General features: G+C 51.7%; 2 long non-coding RNA genes across 4 annotated transcripts; one reads left to right on the plus strand and one right to left on the minus strand.

Annotated features, from left to right (window-relative positions):
• Positions 1–178: 178 nt before the first annotated feature.
• Positions 179–14,024, minus strand: LOC148123763 (uncharacterized). Of its 3 annotated transcripts, XR_015740540.1 has the most exons (4): positions 13,896–14,024; positions 12,256–12,480; positions 6,486–8,859; positions 188–489 (listed from the first exon to the last, which is right to left on the minus strand). It is a non-coding gene; the product is annotated as an uncharacterized LOC148123763 (long non-coding RNA). The 3 variants fall into 3 exon arrangements; XR_015740538.1 differs by lacking the exon at positions 13,896–14,024 and having other exon boundaries at positions 179–489; positions 12,256–13,516; XR_015740539.1 differs by lacking the exon at positions 13,896–14,024 and having other exon boundaries at positions 179–503; positions 12,256–13,516.
• A 1,210-nt stretch (positions 14,025–15,234) lies between these two features.
• LOC148123764 (uncharacterized) lies at positions 15,235–19,974 on the plus strand. The gene is made up of 2 exons (XR_015740541.1): positions 15,235–17,809; positions 19,716–19,974. It is a non-coding gene; the product is annotated as an uncharacterized LOC148123764 (long non-coding RNA).
• Positions 19,975–20,685: the final 711 nt, after the last annotated feature.

Raw genomic sequence — 20,685 nt, forward strand, 5'->3', positions numbered from 1 at the left:
TCCATGGATTGTACCCATCCTGGTGCTCCAAACTCAATGGGCATTTCCTCCTCAGCTTCCCACAGACTGATGGGGACACCAGCAGCAGCAGAAGCAGAAGCAGGAGGTCCATCATTCGTGGCATGAATCAATCCACTTCCTGTTTCTAACACAAACAACAGAAACAGTTGGAGAAATGCAAAGACTCTGAGAAGCTCCAGTGGCTTTCCTGATCTAAACAGAGAATCACTCAGTTTCATCTGCAAAGGAGAGAAAGGTGCAATCAAGAGCAGAGCCTGCACCTGTCCCAAAACTTGGTCCTAGAGAGGTTCACCCAAGGAATTTATCCTTTTCTGATACAAGATCCTTTGCATGTGGCTTCAGTCTAATGCCTGCATCAAAGTCAAAAACTGGAAATATAGCATCACAGGTCTCAAAGGCCCAGATAGTCATAATTACAGCAAGAAGCAACTTCTCCTCTTGGGATCCTGAACTTTTTCCGGGCTCCATCTGCAGAGGGGAGGCTGGAATAAAACATGTTAGTAAAAATTACAGATACACCCCTGTTATCATTGTTCTGTTGTGGTTGTGGTCCTTCCTCCCAGTCAGGGCAAGTCCAGAAAGTGATGCTGGGGAAGAGAATTCAGCACCCAGGGAATTGACTTCTGCTGTCCTTCAACATGGCCTCTTGTCTCCAGAGATTGCTGGGGAAGGTCACTCAGAGCTATGGAGTTTGATGCCACTTCAAGTTAATGCCATTTAACTCTAGTGTTGCCTGTCTTCTAATGACAATCGGCACCCTTGATCTCTGCCCAAGGTTAAGATTATTTGGAATTTTGTTCTATGTCATAATCCTATATATTGATCTTAATTGCAGCCGATTTTAAAATTGCTTGTGCCTGAAGTGAAATTTCATTTTCCATCTTTTCTAGCAATATTAATTCTGAGATAAAAGCTCATTAAGAAGCAGGAAAGTGACAACTTGTGGACTAGATCATTGGGTAAATAGGGAGAAAAATATAGAATGGATGAAATTTTTTATTTTTATTTTCTTGTCATTCCTCTGTTATCTTACAATCTTCCTATAATACACCAAGATTCTTTACATTGTGATGTTTCTTAGTTTTTTAAATAAAGAATGGACTGTAAAGTCTGCAGCTGAGATCTATCAATCCAAATCTGTCTGTCCATCCATCCATCCATCCAATTTACTGGCCACCCATCTTATCACAGGGATGATTTCTGGAGATCTGGTGGCTCTTCCTCTGGTGTGGGGATCTTCTGTTGGGTGGGAGGGACCCCTCTGACCTTCCCGATTTCTGGGGCCGAGACTTTCTATACCAAAAAACCTCCAAGGGGTTTGAAGGTGCTGTTGGAACTCCTTTGTTCCTGGTTTATTGGCATCCGTTGTTCAGGGAGGATGTTTCTTCACTGGGGGGGACATTAATATGGGCTTCTTGGCCCAGAAGGGGAAACGGGGGGCTGAGTGAGGGGGGGAACTGAAGGGGCAGCCAGGCCCACCCTGTCAGGGAGTTCCACCGCTTGGAAGTTCTCCCTCTGAACGTCCCTCAAATTCTGCTCTCAGAGGCGGCAGACCAGATCCTGGGTGGCTCTGGGTTCAAGCTGTGGCTTTTCAGGGCCAGGTTGATGTGCGATGAGACTCTCTTCTCCTCCAGGAGGTTCCCAGCTGTGTCTGACCTGTTCTGTATTAGCATTCTTGGAAAACTCGCACCCTGATTGGCCCACCTGGACTGAAGCCTGATTGGCTGACTGACCGGCCGTGATTGGAGCGCTAGGGATCTACCGCGATTGGCCGAGCCGATCGCGGGAGATTGACGCTGCCATTGGCGCCGAGCCGCCGGCCAGCTGTATAAAGCCAAGCGGTTTACACACTTGTCTTTGTCCATGTCCAGAGCTGAAATAAAGAGCTGAATGTTCACTTAAGCGTCTCGCCTCTTTTGTGACCCGATCCCCTGATTCAACACTGGCGACGAAGGTGGGATCGTGAGGCAAGGACCAACTAGCACGTGGCATCGGTGACCAGCGCCCTACAAGATGGCCAGCACCCTGCCGCCCGCTCCATTCGACCCAGCAACCGAAGACTGGGAGTCCTATATTGACCGCTTCCAGATGTTTCTGGAATGCAGTAACCTCAAGGACGCCAACGGCCAGAGGAAGCGGGCAGTATTCTTAACGCACTGTGGGGCCGCGGTGTTCAAAATGGCCAAGGCACTCGTGAGGCCCGCCGACGTCAAGGAGATGGATTGGGCTGACCTCGAGCCCATCCTGCGCCGCCATTACGCCCCCACTGTGCCCATCCTCATCCGCAGGTATGATTTTTACCGCGAAGGCGAGTCCATCAGTGATTTCGTGGCCCAGCTGCGGAACATGGGAGGCCCTGCGAGATGGAAGTGGACTCTGGGTCCTTCCTCTCAATGGTCTCATGGCGCACAATCAAGCGCCTGGTCCCGACCATCCGCCGCAACGAGCTGGATGACCAGAAGCTAATCCTGAAAGACTACCAGGGAAACCGCATCCCTGTAGTTGGCATCGGGCACTTCAAGGTAACGTTCAAGAACCACACCGACGTCTTGCCGCTCACGATCGTGGACCGGGACCGCCCCAGCTTGCTTGGCCTACAATGGTTTGCCCCGCTTGGCATCGAAGTGACCGGCATCCACCGCACAGATGCGGCCGACTGGGAAGCGACCCTCGTGAGGGATTTCCAGGAAGTCTTCGACAACTCGCTAGGCAAGTACCGAGGGCCCCCTATATCTTTCAACCTTAACCCCAACATCGCCCCTATCCGCCTAAAACCCCGGCGAGTGCCTTTTGCACTCAAGCCAAAAATCGACGAGCAACTAGACAAGCTCGTCGCACAAGGGGTGCTAGAACCCATCAACCATGCCCGTTGGGAGACGCCCATAGTCACCCCCATCAAGCCCGATGGCTCCATTAGAATTTGCTGGGACTACAAGGCCACCCTTAATCACGCGCTACAACAAAGCGCCTACCCCGTCCCGTAGTGCAGCACCTCCTGCACTCACTGGGGAGGCCGGTCTTCGCAAAACTCGATTTGGCACAAGCATATCAACAACTGCCGGTCGACGCGGAGACAGCCGAGGCGCAAACGATTGTCACACACCGGGGGGGCCTTTTTGCAACCGACTCCAATTTGGAGTCAGCGTCGCCCAGGAGTCTTCCAAAGCCTCATGGAAAGGCTCCTCCAGGGCATCAAAGGGTGGTTCCTACTTTGACGACGTGCTGATCGCAGCCGCCGCCGAAGAACAGTTGGAGACCCATTTAAGGGCGGTGTAACAAATTCAAAACGCCGGTCTTAAAGTCAAAAGGGACAAATGCCAACTGCACACCGAGAGGGTCGAGTTCCTGGGTACCTTCTGGACCGCACGGAATACACCCGACCGGAAGAAACTCAGGGCCATCAAGGAAGCCCCCACACCAACCAACAAGGCGGAGCTACAAGCATTTTTGGGGTTGCTTAACTTTTACAATGTTTTCCTACCCCAAAAGGCGCACCGTGGCAGAACCCCTACACCGGTTACTCGATAAGGCGGCCACCTGGACCTGGGGGAAGCGGGAGGAGACTGTGTTCCAACGAACCAAGGACTTGCTAACATCGGACGCAGTCTTGATTCAGTACAGCGAGACCCTCCCGCTCTCGGTAACATGCGACGCCTCACCCTTCGGCATAGGAGCAGTCCTCAGCCACACCCTACCCGGACGGGAAGGAAGCACCCATCGCCTTCTTCTCCCGGACACTAGCAAAACCGGAAAGAAACTACAGTCAACTAGACAAAGAAGCCCTCGCCATCGTTGCCGGAGTTAAAAGGTTCCACGAATACCTTTACGGCAGGAACTTCTCAATCATAACGGACCACAAGCCCCTGCTCGAATACTCGCAGGGAACAAGGCCACCCCGAACATCCTGTCGCCCGGATGACGAGGTGGTCCGAGTTCCTCGCGGCATACTCCTACGAGCTGTCACACCGACCCGGTAAGACCATTCTGCACACAGACGCACTCAGCCGGGCACCTCTACCGGACGTAGACGACGACCCAGCACCCACAACGACGACCCTACAGATCGAGACCATGCCGTGCCCACTCTTAACCACGCCAGACATTGCCCATGAAACAAATAAAGACAAACGGCTGGCGTGGGTACTGAGCTGGGTAGAGCGGGGATGGCCAGAAGTTGAAGGTAACGAATATTTCAAACCCTTCAGAAACCGCCAAACTGAGCTGTTCTCACAAAAGGGTTGCATACTCTGGGGCGACCGGGTGGTCATACCGGAAGCACTGTGAGACAGAGTGTTGGCATTGCTACACGAGGGACACCCAGGGGTCGTCAAGATGAAAGCCCTGGCCAGGACCTATACTTGGTGGCCGGGGATGGACAAACAAATAGAAACTTGGGTCGCTGGGTGCAGCAAGTGCCAAGAGTCAAGAGCCAACCCCCCCCGCCGCCCCAATCCGAGAGTGGGAAACGCCGAGAGGACCATGGTCGCGATTGCACATAGACTTCGCCGGACCAACCAAGGGGTATACGTTCCTCATCACTGTAGACGCTTACTCCAACTGGTTGGAAGTAAGCACCATGAGAACAACAACGACTGAAGCGGTCATCGACAAGCTTAACAGACTCTTCGCAACGCACGGTTACCGGACGTCATAGTGTCGGACAACGGGCCCCAGTTCACGGCAATAACGTTTGAAAATACCTGGCGAACGGGCATCAGACACGCCTTAACCTCAACGGCTCACCCGGCGGCAAATGGTAGGGCGGAACGAATGGTCCAATACACAAAAAGGCCATTCAGAAAATCGAAACCGCGATATCCAGGAAAAAATAAACAGACTACTGTTTATACAACACATCACGCCAAGCACAACAACGAACAAGAGCCCAGCGGAACTGCTGATGGGGAGGAAACTAAGATCCCCATTGGACCGCCTACACCCCACCTACAACCCAAAGAAACCCCGGACTCCTCCAGCCGGTACCGGACATTCAACATCGGGATGCCGCTCACGCAAAAAACTTCACGGAGACCTCCTCTGGGTACCCGCACAAATAACGCAGGTAACCGGCCCGATCATACAGACTACAAACAACAGACGGAAGGAGCTGGAAGCGGCACATCGACCAGCTACGATCCAGACTAGCCGCCAACACCCCCATCGACCCAGCAACAATGGCGGCCCAAGAAAGCAGAGAGGGAGGGGAAGCCTCAACCACCAACCCAGAAACCAACGAAAGACCGGAACCAACCATGACACACACCCCAGCGCAAGCCGAACACCACCCACCAGAAGCCGAACACCACCCACCAGAAGACAGGAACGACCAAGCAAACCAACCGGACTTACCTACAGACCTCGACTTGTCGCAGACGGGTTCTTCACCTGGAAGGTGCAGCCGAGCCAGCTCAGCCAGCCCGGGAAAACAGAGCAGGAGCAACAGAAACCACAACTCGACCAGCCCAGGACACCCGGATGGGAGTTGCGGCGCCAGGCCCGGCTCACCTCGCCAGGCGGTTCCATCGACGGAGGGGAGAGCGACGCGGAGCCCGTCCGAACCGGCCAGCGACCTCACACAGACTGAACCGCGCAGGTCGGCCAGGCAAACTCGAAGCCCCACCTACCTACGCGACTACGTCACGACGCGGCGTCAGACGAAACCATGAGGGGAGGGGTGTTCTGTATTAGCATTCTTGGAAAACTCGCACCCTGATTGGCCCACCTGGACTGAAGCCCGATTGGCTGACTGACCGGCCGTGATTGGAGCGCTTAGGATCTACCGCGATTGGCCGAGCCGATCGCGGGAGATTCAAGCGCTGCCATTGGCCGCCGAGCCGCCGGCGGCTGCATAAAGCCAAGCGGTTTTACACACTTGTCTTTGTCCATGTCCAGAGCTGAAATAAAGAGCTGAATGTTCACTTAAGCGCCTCGCCTCTTTTGTGACCCGATCCCCTGATTCAACATGACCGAAGCTGGGTGAGGCCCAAAGGGGAGGAAGCCCCTCCTGGGTCAGGAATGAGCCCATCCCAACTTCTGGGTTTGTCCCAGGGAGACCCCAGAGGAGGGGAGGAGGGGGGGTCTGGTCATCCAGGGTTGGACCTGAGGAGGTTCCATGTGGACCTCTGGCTTCTCTCTGGGGGGCTGCGAGGACCCCGGCCTGGTCAAGCGTGTTGTGTGAACGGGGTCCTCGCCAGAAGAAAAGGGTACCCAACACAGGGAGTCCTCGACCTACGACCACAACTGAGCCCAACATTTCTGTCATTACAGGAGACATCTGCCAAGTGAGTTTTGCCCCTTTTTTATGACCTTTCCTGCCACAGTCATTAAGTGAATCATTGCAGTTAATAAATTAAGAACCCGGTTGTTAAGCGAATCTGACTTTGCTTGTCAGAAGGTCGAAAATGGGACTACGTGACTTGGGACACAGCCATAATGGTCGTAAACGTGAAATTGTGGCCAAGCACCTGAATTCTGATCTCTGCATTTGATGCTGCAAAGGTCATTAACTGTGAAAAATGGTCCTAAGTCCCATTTCTCAGTGCAATTGTAACTTGAATCGGTCACTAAATGAATGGTTGTAAGTCGAGGCCTGCCTGTGTATCTCCACTTGTTCACCTTCTCTCCCAGGAATTAATCTGCTTCCGAGTCTCCATCATCCACTGACTTCTTGGCCAACAGGTTCAACCTCAGGAAACAAACCATGGTTAAGAGGTGCATGTGTGAATGTGGCCCCTGGGGAAGAGACTGGGTTCGGAGGGTCGTGTGGATGCTAGTGGAATCAGTTGGGTGAATGGGGCTTCAATCCGGGGAGGGGGCGCTGAGTTCCATGCCTGCCTGGGGAGCCAAGCCAGCTAGGAGGCTCTGGGCCAGCCGCTCTCTCGGAGCCCTGGGAAAGAGGCAATGGCAACCGCTTCTGAGCAGCCTGGCCAAGATCTCTGGGCCGGCCTCCCCTGGGGGCTTCCGGACCACCTTCCCACCCATCTGACCGAGACTGAGGGGCCTCCCTGGGCCTGGCTTCCTCCTTGCCGGTCAAGCGGCCTCCAAAAGGCTGGATTTGGAGAGGGTTTGGCAGGGGGCTTTGCTGTGAGGAGGGGGCATGGAGGGGTCCTGCAGAGCCGGGGGGTCTGCAGGGGGTCCACCCCCTCCCTAGTGAGGGCAGGGAGGGAGGGGGGCTGGGGGAGAGGGAGGCAGGGGGAGCCCCCCCAATCTGGTCTGGGCAGCTGAGGTGCTGTCAGAAAGCCCGCCTCTGAGGGAGGGGCCCTCCTTGGGATTGGCTGGGAGGGAGAGCGGCTCTGACATCACAGGTAGGGACAGGTAGAGCTCCAAGGTGAGCCTTGGGTACCTGCAGGACAGATGGGGCTGGTGGGGTCCAGGAGGGAGGGGAGGTCAGCCTGGGCCCCTGCTGCCAATTTCCCCCGGGGACAGCCAGGGGCTTCTTCCTCCTCCTGCCTTGGGAAGTGGGGCGCCCTGTGGAGAGGGCTCCCTCAGGCCTTGCAGGGCAGGTGGGGGGGATCTTCCCCATGGGGGCCCAGGGCAGGTGGAGAGTGAAGGGGGTGAGGGTCCCCAGGTTGCATCTCTTGCCAGGATCCGAGTCTGGTGTGCCAGCTTTGCACCTGGCAGGTGGGGGCTGCTGTTCCCGCAGGGGTCAGGGGTTGTGTGGAGCCGACCCAGCTTGGTCCAGGCCAGAAGGAAGGGCCGAGGCCGGAGGAGGGTCTCTTGGGAGATTCACGGGGCTTCCGGTGCCTTTGGGGGGCTCAGGATTGGACCTGGCCCTCCAGCCAAGCCCAGCACCGGTGGGGCCCCTCAGTGCCCATTGCTGGACCCCAGGCAGAGTCCCTGCAAGGGGGTTGGGTGAAGGTCCCTCCAGGTGGCTTCAGGGGCTCAGATCCATTGAGCTGAGTGAGCCCAACTCCTTGGAGCCTCATGGGAGTTTGAGTCCTCTTTCACCTGCTTTGGGAAGGAAGGAGCCCTCTTTCCTGGGCTGCCTTGAGTGGGCCAAGTTCCCAGCTGCTGCTGGGGGCATCCAGGTGTTTCCAGGCTTTTCTGCAGCAGTTTTAGCAAGCTGGGTGCATCTCAATTGGGCTTTGCCCACAGCTGGTCCTGAGTCTTTCCTGGGGGTGCAGAGGAGGTGGGCTTTAGAGGGAACCAGTCTCAAAGCGGCTTCCTTCTCCCTTCCCTTCCCACAAAGGAGCCTCTAAGGGGCAGGGGTCTCGTCCTTGGAGCCCCTGAAAATATGGACGGAGATTTTGAAATAGGCTGACTCTATTTCACACATTCTGGCAGGTGGGAACCTTCCCCATCCTGTGTTTATGCGGAAGCAGGTCGTCACGCTATGCCACCATCTGGTTTTATGTGTTTTGGCCTGGCACCTATTGCCGACATTGCAGTTCTCTTCCATCAACCTGGGTTAAGGGCGTTGTGTGGACTTACGTAGTGGGGAGGGTCGGCTCAGCTTGTCTGCACACAGGATGGGGAGCTTTTCTTAGGATCCGTTTCTGGCTCCTTGGGGGTTTTCAGCAGCTGCAACACTTGGAGTAAATTACGGCTGAGTGAATGGGGGTTGGCTGAATGTGTGAACCAGATCAGAGTTTGGTATTCAGGGAAAAAAGTTGGGACAATGGGAATGGGACAGAGAGGCAGCTTTAGGGGTGGAGGGGGGGGTCAGTGATCCCCCCCCCAATGTCTGGACAAACCTGGATAGAGATTTGGGTGTTCAGAGGATCAACTGGTGACTTTGATGCTTGGAGCCACAGAAATGGTTCTGGATGCTGGTTTCCAGTATTCCCAGTGAGGTCAGGCCTGAGGATACTGGGGCTGCTGCACCCCAGGGCAGAAAGGCTGGGGGCGAATCCCAAGACCGAGAAAAAGGGAGAACGTGGCTGTGACCCTCTCTGGGTCGGCTTCCTCTCTCTCTCCCTCCTGCCAGGCATTGGGAGGAAGGAAGGAGGGAGGGGCTGCTTCCCAGGGGTTTTCCCAGGTCCTCTGGGTGGATCTCTGTCCTGCCCAGATCGAGTAGGTACCCATGTGGGCCTCCTAAAGGCCTGGACTCCAGACTCCAGCCCCAGCCGTGCCCTGAGCAGAGGCCCCAAAGGGAGGCCCAGCAGAGGCTCTTCCGTCCCCCAGGGAGAAGCCAGGGGGCTCAGGAATCCCAACCAGAGAGCAGCGGCCACGGAGGAAGAGGAGGAGGAGGAAGAGGAGGTTTGTGGCCGGAGAGCCTCACTCAGGATCTGGGGATCTTGGGCAACTCTGCCTGAGCCTGAAGGGCCAGGAAGGGGCTGGATTCACAGGGCGTCCCAGGCTTGGCTCCAGGGCAGCCTCAGAACCAGCTGGGATGGCTCCCAAACCAGGATCTGGGTCTTTAGGGGATATTGAGGGTCAGTCCAATTCACGGTGGCCTGTTTCACTTCTGATGGCCAAAAGAAACCACGTTTTCTGCATTCTGCAAGCCGGCCAATGACTGAGGGTCTCTTCAGGGGTCTCTGTTGTTTCCCAAAATGGAGGCAACGCATGGAGAGAGGTTGGTCTGCATGAGTGTTTTTCAAACTTGAAGAGGAATGGACTTCAACTCCCAGAGTTCCCCACCCAATAATGCATGGACTTCATCATGCTGGGCAGGGAATTCTGGGAATTAAAGTCCCTTCATCTTCACCTTCCAAGTTTGGAAACTGCTGGTCTACCTTTTTCCCTGAGGTGAGGAGTTAAAGCCCTGCACCAAGACTTGGCTAACTCACAGGTTGCTCATCTATTTTCTTTCTTTCTCTGTGTCTCCTCCCTCCCCTCTCCCTCTCCCTCCCAGGTAACCCCAGATCCCCCTCTGAAGACCCGGCCCTGCATGGCTTCTTCCTGACAGGAGCCTCTCCTGGAAAGACACGGAGCCCAAGTGAGGCTGGAGAAACCCTGGGGCTGTGTCCCCCAGCATTCAACCAGGGACTCATAAACCAGGTTAGTCTCTTCCCAGAAATGGGGGCCTCCCTCAAATCCCTTCCTCTTTCCTAGCCCTCTCTATGGATCTGGGCTTTGCTTTCCCCTGAGTGCCCCATGTATGAAAAAAAGTGGCAGTGGAACATGGGACTTGGGCTTCCCTCTTCCCAGGACTTGCCTGGCCTCTACATCGGAAAAAGAGGCAGGGGAACTATTTGGATTTTGGCACTAAATAGGCATAATTAAATGCTGAAGTTGAACGTGTTAAAAAGAAAGAATAGCTAATAACTGGAATTAATGAAATTAATGAAAGTTTAAAAAGGGAAAAAGGGAAAAGAAAGGGTGGAACGTGGAAACAGAACTGAACCAGAACTGGGAAAAAGTTGGAAAAGAAATCAACAGAAAGAAGCTGGAAACAAAGATTTATGGACACTGACTGTTGAAATTTAATATAAAGGACGCTGGTTGCAATAAACTACTAGACAATTGGATTGGACATAAATATTAAAGAAAGGAAAATAAAAGAAGAAGTAGCGTACAAAATGGGAGAAATGTGTGTGGAAATAAAATTGGAACAACAAAATAGGAAGGAAATGATGAAAGAAAGCTTGGAAATGTACAGCATTATACTACAAAAATTAGAAATGGTAATGCAGATTAAAGAAGAACAAAGAGAAACCGAGGGGGAGGAGTGAAATAAAGAGGAAACCAGCCCTAAAGAACAAATGGAACAACATTAAAACAAGAAAAAAAGAATTAAAGTTAAAAATGTGAGGTTTGATGTGATAATTAAAGGGAATTGTTTGGAAAATTAAACAAAGGAAAAGGAAACAGCAGAAGAGGAATTACAGAGGAGAAATCAAGAGAGGGAGGGGATAAAATAAATAATTGGAATAAGAAATGGAGAGAAATTATAAAGGAAAAAAGGGAATTAAGAGAAAGGACCAGAAAATGATGGGAAGTGGAAAGCAAACAACAATGAAAAAAAATTATATAGTCAGGAGAATGAGAGACAATGGATAGGAGAAGAAGAGGAAGGGGGGATTCTGCAAGGTAACGTGTCGTGATATATAAGAACATAGATTTAAAAATGGAAAAGAATGGAACTGATATTTTTCTTTTAAGGATTATTGTTAAACCAGACATAGATTTAATTGAAATAGATATGGAAATGGAATTTACTGTAAGAATATTAATTTATATTAAATGAAGCAGTGAATAAAGTTAAAATGAGATGAGAATTGTAATGGAAAGACTATTAACAGTTTCTAAAATTAATTGAATAAATAGTTTTGAAATAGATGATTTAGAATGTAATTGAGAAAAAAATACCATGCGGAATCTGACACACACACACACATAAATACTTGTGTGATATGTAGTAGTTAGATTGTTATTAATGTAGAATGTCATAATTAAAAAATGACTATACTATGGTAAAACTTTTTAATGATTTAAAGGGAATAAATTGGGGAGTGGATAAGGCAAAAGGGTGGCAAGCTCGAATTGACAATTAAAGGGACATCTGGATTATTAGAATTAGGATGGAACCTATTGAACACTGAATGGAATAATAGTATGTGATGAAATTGCAAATGTGACAGATAAAAGTAAATATATGTACTGAATATAGAAATGAAATAAGAACCTTACATAATACTGTAAAACAAGATATGAGAATATTTAAAGAAAAATGAAATAAATTATGATATGAATTGGAATTGGATAAGTGTAATGAATATAAGAATATTTGAGAATATTTAAAGGAAAATGGAATAAGTAATCATATGAGATGAAATTGAACACCAAAGATGAATATGTAACTATGGTCATTTTGTATTGAAATGTAAAAACCTGGAACCACGCTGTTCACCAAAAGAGATGTTTTTAAAATATAAAAATAAAAGAATTATTACAACAAAAGAAAGGGAGGCAGGGGAACATGGGATATGGGTTTCTGCATCCCCAGGCCTCAAAGAAGGAGGTTGAAAGAGGATTTTGCATGTCTGTTTTCCATCTGCAACACGAAGCTCCTGAGCTCCCCTTCCCTCCCTCCCTTCCCCACATGGGGTGAGAGGCTGCCTTGATTCCTCCATCTCTTTTCACTTGGTTGTCTCTGACTTCTCCCTCTCTGTGCATGTGTTTTGGTTTTGGGTGTGATTTTTTTCAACTATGCAAAGTTCTGATAACTAGTTTTTCATTAAAGTTCATTTTATTCTTGGAATCTGGCCACACTATTACATCATCCCCTTTGTGAAGGTGTCACTGAGCATCTGTTTTCCAAATAAAGAAAATGTTGCTTCCATTTCACACCTGCGACATGCTCAGACATTAACTGTCTCCCGGGATTGTCTCTTTAACCACGATGCCAACCAATGTCACACTTCTTTTTGTCTTCATCCACAGGTGCCGTGTATTCCCTCTGGGGCCAATTTCAAGAATGAAGCTCCCAAACCTCTCCATTCCAGATGACGGATTTAATTCAACCTCTGCCCCTGTCATTATGAACCACATAGGGATTATTTCCCTTTCATTTCCCTGCAGAGAAAGGCCCAACAAACTCTGAGTGCAAGAACCAGCTGACTTATCCAGGGATCCCTCCTGGGAGGGAGAATTATGATCAAAGTTTCAGCTCTGCTCTGTGGCCGAATCCTCCCGGGAGACTCTGGGCAGAGACAGGGAGTCTGTGGCAGCTTCTCTCTTCTCCCCCTGACCCCGGAGGAGGCCCCGGATGGAAACTTTCCCTGCTGGAGAACTTGGCTTCAGGCAAAAAGTTTCACTGAACAATTTGAGAACTTTGAACTTCTCTCCTCCTTAAAGATCAGGGCTGCCTGGATCCCTTCCCAGCAAAGTTTGCTCCCCTGGGGAAAAGAAGGGCAAATGGAGCCCCCAGAAGCCCCTTCTCCATCTCTGCTTCCTTACAATTCAAGGGCTGAAAGTTTCTCCTCCCCCCACAAGGCCCCTCTTTACGCCCAGGAGGGTTGGGGGTCCTGGCTGTGGTTGGGCAACTCCTTTCCCCCTCTTCCCATTGGGGCCATGGCTGGGCAAACCACCTTTGGGGTCCCTGCAGAGGCAGAAGAGGGAGGCCGCTGGGTAGCCCAGCTAGGTTGGTTAGCATTCAAGTTGGACTGCTCAATTTGTGGTGAGTGTGTGTGTGTGTGTATGAATGCTTCATTGGCCAAGTGTGATTGGACACACAAGGAATCTGTCTTGGTGCAAATGCTCTCAGTGTCCATAAAAGAAAAGAGACATTCATCAAGCATCATCAGGTACAACACTTAATGAGAGTCACAGGAAACAATAAGCAATCAAATCATACTAGGAAACAGTCAAAAAATCATTAGGATACAAGCAACAAAGTTAAAATCATACAGTCACAAGTGTGTGTGTGTGTGAGAGAGAGAGAGGGAGAGAAGTCCAACCTCCAACGGACATTCTCCCCATCCTAGAGAGTCTATAGAGACAGTATAGATTCTATACATCCCAGGATTTCTCCCCTCCCCCCAGGGTGGAATCTTGCCAGGCGTGGGAAAATCCGCCGCTCCTTTCCCACGGGGAGGGGCACCCAGGCCTTTTCCCCCGCCTTCCACACTCCTCCCCCCGCGCCCAAGGGGGAACCCGAAAGGCCCTTTGCTTCCCCCAGCAGCCTCTAGGACCCCCAAAAAGACCCAGCCCTCCCTGCGCACAAAGTCCCACCATCGCTCCAGGGGCCCCACCCGAGCAGTTCAAGGCGGGAAAGGGAGGAGCTCAATCCTGGCCCGCCTCCCCTCAGGGGGCAGAGCAGAGCCGATTCCCATCGCGCGACACCCCCCCCCGCGGAGAGCCCCCTCCTTCCCGCCCGGGAAGCCTCGCAGCGTCGGGCGCAGAAAGCCGGCAGCAGCAGTTTCAGAGGAAGAAGGGCGCATGCGCGAGCGAACGTTGCCCGGAGCAGCTGGAGGGAGAGACGATTCCACCTGTGAGGCTCTTTTCCAAGGAAGGCCGGAAGTAGGCATTCCTTTCCGCTCTAGGACCTCGTAGCTCTCTGGCCTTAACCCTTGCGCTGCGCCTCGATCAGTCAGGCATAGATGACGCGGACTACAGAAGACACTGCGCCTCCCCGCAGCCCCCCATAAGGTCCCCGGCGGTGCCTGCACGCCAAGTCCCCCAGCGCCCCTCAGCAGTCCAAGGCGGAGCAAAGGGAGGGGCCAAGTCCCGGGAGAGGCAGCAAAGCAAAGCCGGATTGCCTCCTGCGACCCCTCCCGCCCATCCTGAAGCCTCCAACCTGGGCGGCTTCAGAGGGCGAACAGAGCATGCGCGAGAGAATGTTGCCCGCAGTGATTTATGTAGGGGGGGGGAGGAGAGAATTCCACGCGGAAGGAAGCGGGTCCTCCTTTCCGCTCTAGGATGTCACAACTCTCTGGGCTTAACCCTTGCGCTGCACTCTGGCAGGCGGAGATGAGAGAGACGAACTCTCTATCACCCACGAAGTACGACTACAGGGCCTCCTGGGCCTTTCTCGAGGGCTGAGCTCCTCCGTGTCCCATCATCCCCTCCCCGCACCCGTCTGGTCTCAAGGCCGCGGGATTGGGGGCAAAGGCGCGTCCCTCTCCCGCCTCCCTCTCGCAAGGGGCGCTGCCGTGGCTGGCCGGGACCACCAGGGGCGCCCTCCGCAGGCGGCCTGCGAGCCTCAAGAAAGCGACTGAGCATGCGCGTCTGCCTCTCTCGCTCCCCAGCCTGATGGGAAATCCCGGGGGGGGGGGAAGAGGGGGCTTCTTCCGGGTACATTGTGTCCCCCCCGCCCTTTGCACCTAGAGATGCGCCCCCGCCTCCCCGGGTCCAAGAGGCTGCAAGAGGGTCTGGCAGGGAGGAGCCTCCCAGGAAGGGGGTCCCGCCAGAGGGCAGGCTGGAGCGGGGCGGGGGCTCGCGAGGGGGGTTCCTGTCCCCTCCGAGCCCCAATCGCAGCCAGTGCAGGAGTTTCTCTCCTTTGGGCTTCTTTCCCACTTGATGCCAGGAACGTTTGGATGCTCTTTGGGAGGCCCGGAAGGACTCTCGCCTTTAGGGGTCTCCCCACAAATGCCAAGCAAAGGGGGGTGGCCACTGTCCTCCCCCCCCCCCAGACAATCCAGGACTTCCCTGCAGGGGAGCAGCTGGTGGCAGCATTGCTGGGGTCCCATGCGCAGACTGGGAGGGGGGCGTTTGGGGAGGGGGGATACCAGCCCCCCATTCTCTCTGGCCAAGAGGAAGGAGGGAAACCCCTTTGCAAAGCCCCAGGAGGAAAGGGGGTTGCAGAGCAGCCGAGGGGGGAAGCCCCCCCATCCTTCTGGGAAAGGGGCCTGGGGGACTCTGGCTCAGCCTCAGGACAAGCAGCCCCCAGGAAGGAGGAAGTGCCAGTCTGGGGCTCCCCAGACCCCCCACTTCAGGGAGGGGGCTGCCAGGAGGGACCCTGGGAAATGGTGGCTGCCTCCCCCACCCTCTGTGGCCGGAGCAGGAGGGGCCCCTGAGGTTCAGGTGGGGGGGCTGGGGGTCCCACTTGGATCCCTTCCCGGCCCCCCAGTCCCTGGAGACAGGAGCTGGGTTTGGGGTGGTGGAGGGGAGGCCTTTGCCCGGCTGAAGAAGGAGGCTCCTTCCTGGGGAGCAGAGCCTCCCTGCCCGCCTCTCCTGGGGCCAAGACCGGATGGAGCAAAGGCCTCCCTTCCCCTTTGCTTGGCCCAGATCCCTTCCCTCCTCCCGGTTCAGGGCTGGCAAAAGGACCGCAGAGGGAGAGGATCCAGCCCTTCCACCCCCACTTCCTTCCTTGTCTCCCTGGCCAGGAGGGGAGGCTGGAATGGAGGGGATCCCCCGGGCAAGAGGGACCCTGCCCAGCGCCCCCAATAGCCACACTCCATGTGTGTGTCTGTGTGTGTGTCTGGGGGAATCCAAGTGGGGACCCAGCCCAGGTAAGGAAGGCAGCAAAGTCCCAGGAGGCCCCACCTGCCTCGCTTCGTCACAGTTACACTCTGGGCCTTTGGTCACCATTGTGAGCCTTTGTGTTCAATGTGGCTGCCCCATTTGGGAAGGAGGCCTCCAAATGAGCCTCTAGAGGGTCCTCAACTTACGACCATAACGGAGGAAAATGCAGAAGAGAAAATTAGAACTAGAGAGACAAGGGGGTAAAAAGGGGAGGGAGAAGATGAGAGGGAAGAAAGAAAGGAAAAGAAGTCATAAAGGACAGAAGCAAAATATAGAGAAACGGCCTATTTAGAGATAATGGGAGAAAACTTAATGGAAAAAGGGATTCTGCAAAGGTACATAAGATAGTATGGTTATATTAGAACCAGAAATAATTTTAGAAAATATGAAACAATGTATGATTAAAATGTCTGATAAAATAGCTATCATAATTCAGTGGAATGCTTGTCAATAAATAAATGTAACAAAAGGTATATTTAATGATTTACAAAACATGTGAAGAGAAATAAGGGAAAAATTAATTATGGAGATATGTGTTTTTAAGGAAGTATGATATTTAATTGAAAAGAAGTATTAAAGATGTTAAGATTATTAATGATAGAACTGAACTGGAATGGAATGAGGGTTTATAATTACATATATTTACAATCTTTTTTTTTTAAAGAATATAGTGTGTATTATAAGAATGTACCAAGCAGAATTCAATTGGAAGTTATGTATTATGTATTATATTGAAGGTCATAAAGTTAAGGTATATATTGAAGTTTAAATAAGAGTTGAAGGGATGTAATTAAAAGATATAAAGGTGTCATACTCCAATTAGTAACTACAGGAGAAAATTTGTTTAATGAGAAAAGATAATATGAAATTGAAACAGAAGAGACAAAAGTATAAATATAATGATTTGAATTGAGATAATCAAAATAAAATTGAGAAAATTAAAAGAGGGGAAAAACTATATAGAAAATGTAAAATAGTATAAGATATGGAATAGAATACAAAAAGGAGCATGAAATTGAGTTTTGTGTCTGTATAAAGAAATTCAACCGGGACCATGCTATTTTGAAAAAGATGTTTTACTTGTATTTTGTGTGTGAAAACCCAAATAAAACTTTATTGAAAAAAAAGGGGGGTTCCAGGATGAGATGGATCTTTGAGGATGTTTTGAACTTTCTTAAGGCAGGGGAGCTCTAAAGTTCTTCCAAAGAGGGGAGAGGGCAACCCACGATCTTCTGGGCAATGACATTCACCCTCTGGAGTGCTGTCCTATCTGCCCCGGTGCAATTGGCAAACCCTACAGAGGTGCAGTCAGTTAAAATGCTCTCTATGGTGCAGCGGTAGAAGGTCACCAGCAGTTTTCCATTCAGTGGTTGTTCCCTGAGAAGTCCCATGTAGTATAATCTCTGCTGGGCCCTTTTGACCAGGGCTGCAATGTGAGCACCCAGGTCAGGTCCTCTTTTAGGGTAACAGCCAGAAATTTAAAACTGGCCGCTTGCTCCTCTCGGTCTCCATTGATAAGCAAGGGCTGGAGGTCTGATCTGTTCCTTCTATAGTCCACTATAAGCTCCTTGGTCTTATTGGTGTTGAGGACCAAGTTATTGTCTCCACACCAAGAAAGCAACTGGACTGTGCTGTCCAGACAGTATATAGTTAATTGGGAATTGGGAGCTGTCCCCTTAAGGGAATGTCTCATGGGAAATGTAGTTAATGCATCATGGGAAATGTAGCTCATGTCATGTGGTCACATCTGTAATCCTGATTGGTCACTGAATCGACCCTTGGTTGGGTTGGGGGAGTTGCCTTTCCTCTTGTTTGGACCCCAGCAACGTCCTGGAGTCTCACCCTTTGCTCTATTATTATGGGATGAAGATCACTATACTTTCACACTATGAAGTCAGCTATGCAAAGATTTGGACATTAGATGAATCTCGACATAACTGTGAGTGATACCTTGAGGATGCCTTGTGATTCAATAAAGAAACTTTGTATGGAAGCCTTTGTAGAGTTTGCCTGACTGTCTTTATATTCAGCCAGCAATTTAAAGACAGAACAGGATCCAGGTCCACCTCATCTCAGTAGGCAGACTCATTCCCCCTGCATGAGCCCCCCGCATGAGCCCCCCCAGTTCCTCAGACTTCCCCGCCCCGAGCCCCGTCTTTCCTGCCCCTCCCTCCTTCCCCGAGTCTGACGGGAGGGGGGGCCACTTGGGGCCAGAGAGAAAGCGGCTCCTCTGCTGACCGACAGGCCCAGCCAGGATGCCTGGAACGGTCTGGACGGAGGCAGGAGGGAAACCCGCTCAGGGTCCCCCGAGTCCCAGCAGAGGGGAAGAAATCGGGGGGGAGGGTCAGAGAGACCCCCAAAGGAGGTGGACGGGTCTCTCCCCTTGTCTTTCCATGGGAACTCAGACTCCCTGAGGATAGTTCAAAGTCACCCATGGAGTTTTTCTTTGAAGGCAGGATTAGAAGGGAAGGAAAGGAAATAAATAGGAGGAGGAAAGGCAAAAGGAAGAAGCAGAAAAGGAAGATGGGAAGGAACTGAAGTCAATAGATGAGGAAGGGAAGAGGAAAAGGAATAGGAATAAGAAAAGGGAAGGGAAGGAAAGGAAAGGAAAAGAAGGAAAGGAAAGGAAATCAATAGGAGGAGGAAAGGAAAAGGAAGAAAAAAAGGAAGATGGGAAGGAAGTGAAGTCAATAGATGAGGAAGGGTGGAAGAAAGGGATAGGAAAAGGGAAGGAAAGGAAAAAGAATAGGGAAAGAAGGGAAGGGAAAGGAAAGGGGAAGAAGGGAAGGAAAAAATAGGGAAGGGAAAGAAGGGAAGAGAAAGGAAAGCAAAGGGAAGGGAAGGAAAAAGAATAGGGAAAGATGGGAAGGGAAGGAGGATCCCAGAAGAAACCAGCAGGGTTGCACCAAGACCCCGATAACCTGAAAGAAGACAAGAGAGACAAATATCAAAGGCAGAATCAGGGAGACGCAACGAAAGCAGAGCCCCCATTTTTAGGGAAACCAGGAAATCGGAGGCTCCGAATGAACGAAGCCAAACGCTGAAAGGAGGAAAAAGAGATTTCTTTCCAACGGAACAGGGGTGGCTGGGAGGGTGGCAGGGGGGAGCCCCCCTGGGGAGGGGGGGAGCCCTCCCTCTCTTGTGGGGAGGGGGTTCAAGTGTCACCCCCCTTCCCCCAACCACTTCTCTGCCAAGAGCTCCCAATTCCCCCCCCCCAATGCTCTAAAAGGACCCCCGGCCTTTTCTGCCCCCCCAGTCTCTCCTCTGTGGGTGGCGGGGCTGAGCAGCCAGGAGGGGCAGCCGAGGGACTCTCCGCTCCTGCCTTTTGCCCTGGCTGTGGGGCTGAGGGGCCCGTGGCTCCCCCCTCCTCCTCCCCCCCAGAGTCGGGCCCTTCTTCATCCCGCCAACCACAGGCGGCAACCCCGGAGGAGGCTAGGGAGCCTCGGGGGCGGAGACAGAGGAGAGAAGCCACTCCGGGGAAGAGACCTCCCTTGCATTGGGGTTCAGGTGGGGCGGATTCCTCCCGTCCGACCTCCGCAGGCTCCAGTCACCTGGAAGCACCCCGCCTGAGCAACAGGACCCCCCAACCCATGAGGCCTCCGTGCCCACCCCTGCCCTATACCATGTCAGACAATTGGCTGTCCAATCTCCGTTCATGGACTTACACCGTCTTCTTCTTCAAGTTGCCTGCTGAATGCAACTGTGGGGGTCCCTGGGGTGCCAAAAGGGGCTGGCCTAGCAAACGTTGATGATGAAGACATTTTGGGCCACAAATGAGGAGGTGGGTGGAAGAAAGCCTGAAAGCTTTCACTTTTCTTTCTGTTTGTTTTCATCCTTTCCTCTAGAAGAGGCCCTCCAATATTCTCCAGTCATCTCTCTCCTCCCCAGCTCTGGTTAATAAGACCCAAATCATTGTTACTGTTGGCCTTTTGAGATTTCTGACAGTGTTTTCAGAAGAAGGAAGAGGCAATGAGTGGCAAGCGGCTTCGTCCAGAAACTCCTGGGCCCAGCCAAGATATTCCGAGATATTCCGATATCTCCTGTCTCCTCACCCTTCCCAGATGCATGGACACCCACAAGAGAACCACCCACAGCCAAAGAGAAGACATTGAAGCCACGCAGGTGAGCGGTTATCAGGCCCGGCCCAGATTGGACCTTCAGGAAAGAAAGACTCATCTCCATTTGCAGTCGAGCTGCATCTAGTAAAAGATATGCTTTCACTAAAGCCAAGTGGTCACAGCGAAAACAAAGCTAGATCTGAGGATTCCTGCATAAAACCCGGTAATCTTCCCTTTTTTCTCTCTGGCCATCTACAATCATGTCCCCTGAAGGCCAATCATGCAGATAAGGAAGAAAAGTATTTATTTAAAAATATTTTAAGGAGGAAGCAGGAGAATCCCATCTCTTTGCTCACTCACGCCAGACCAACGCAACACTCTTGTATCATAACAAGCAAACATCTGCATCCAGTGGCTACACCATTACGTCTCCTTGCTGATGGGTGTTGCCCACCATGAAACTGGGATGAAAGGGGCAGAGTTGGACCATGAAAATTAAGCAAATGAACTTGGATTGTTCTTGGTATAAACAAGTGATGGATTTCTCCAAGAAGTTCTAGCTTTGTGGTCTTTGGAGCCAACCAAGGAATAAGGCGGAAAGACAAGAGGCAGCTGATGGAAAAAAGCAAAAGGGCCTAGAATGGCAAAGTGACCATGTGTGAGATTTACTATGTGTTAAACTTACTGCACATTCCAAAAAGATAAAATATGAGTGGACCGATGATCAGACTGATGTCCATGCTTGAAACATAGAAAA

This window comes from Pseudonaja textilis, unplaced genomic scaffold (genome assembly GCF_049901715.1).
Source record: "Pseudonaja textilis isolate UNSWEBS1 unplaced genomic scaffold, rPseTex1.2 PTEXSCF102, whole genome shotgun sequence".
Taxonomy (NCBI): Eukaryota; Metazoa; Chordata; class Lepidosauria; order Squamata; family Elapidae; genus Pseudonaja; species Pseudonaja textilis.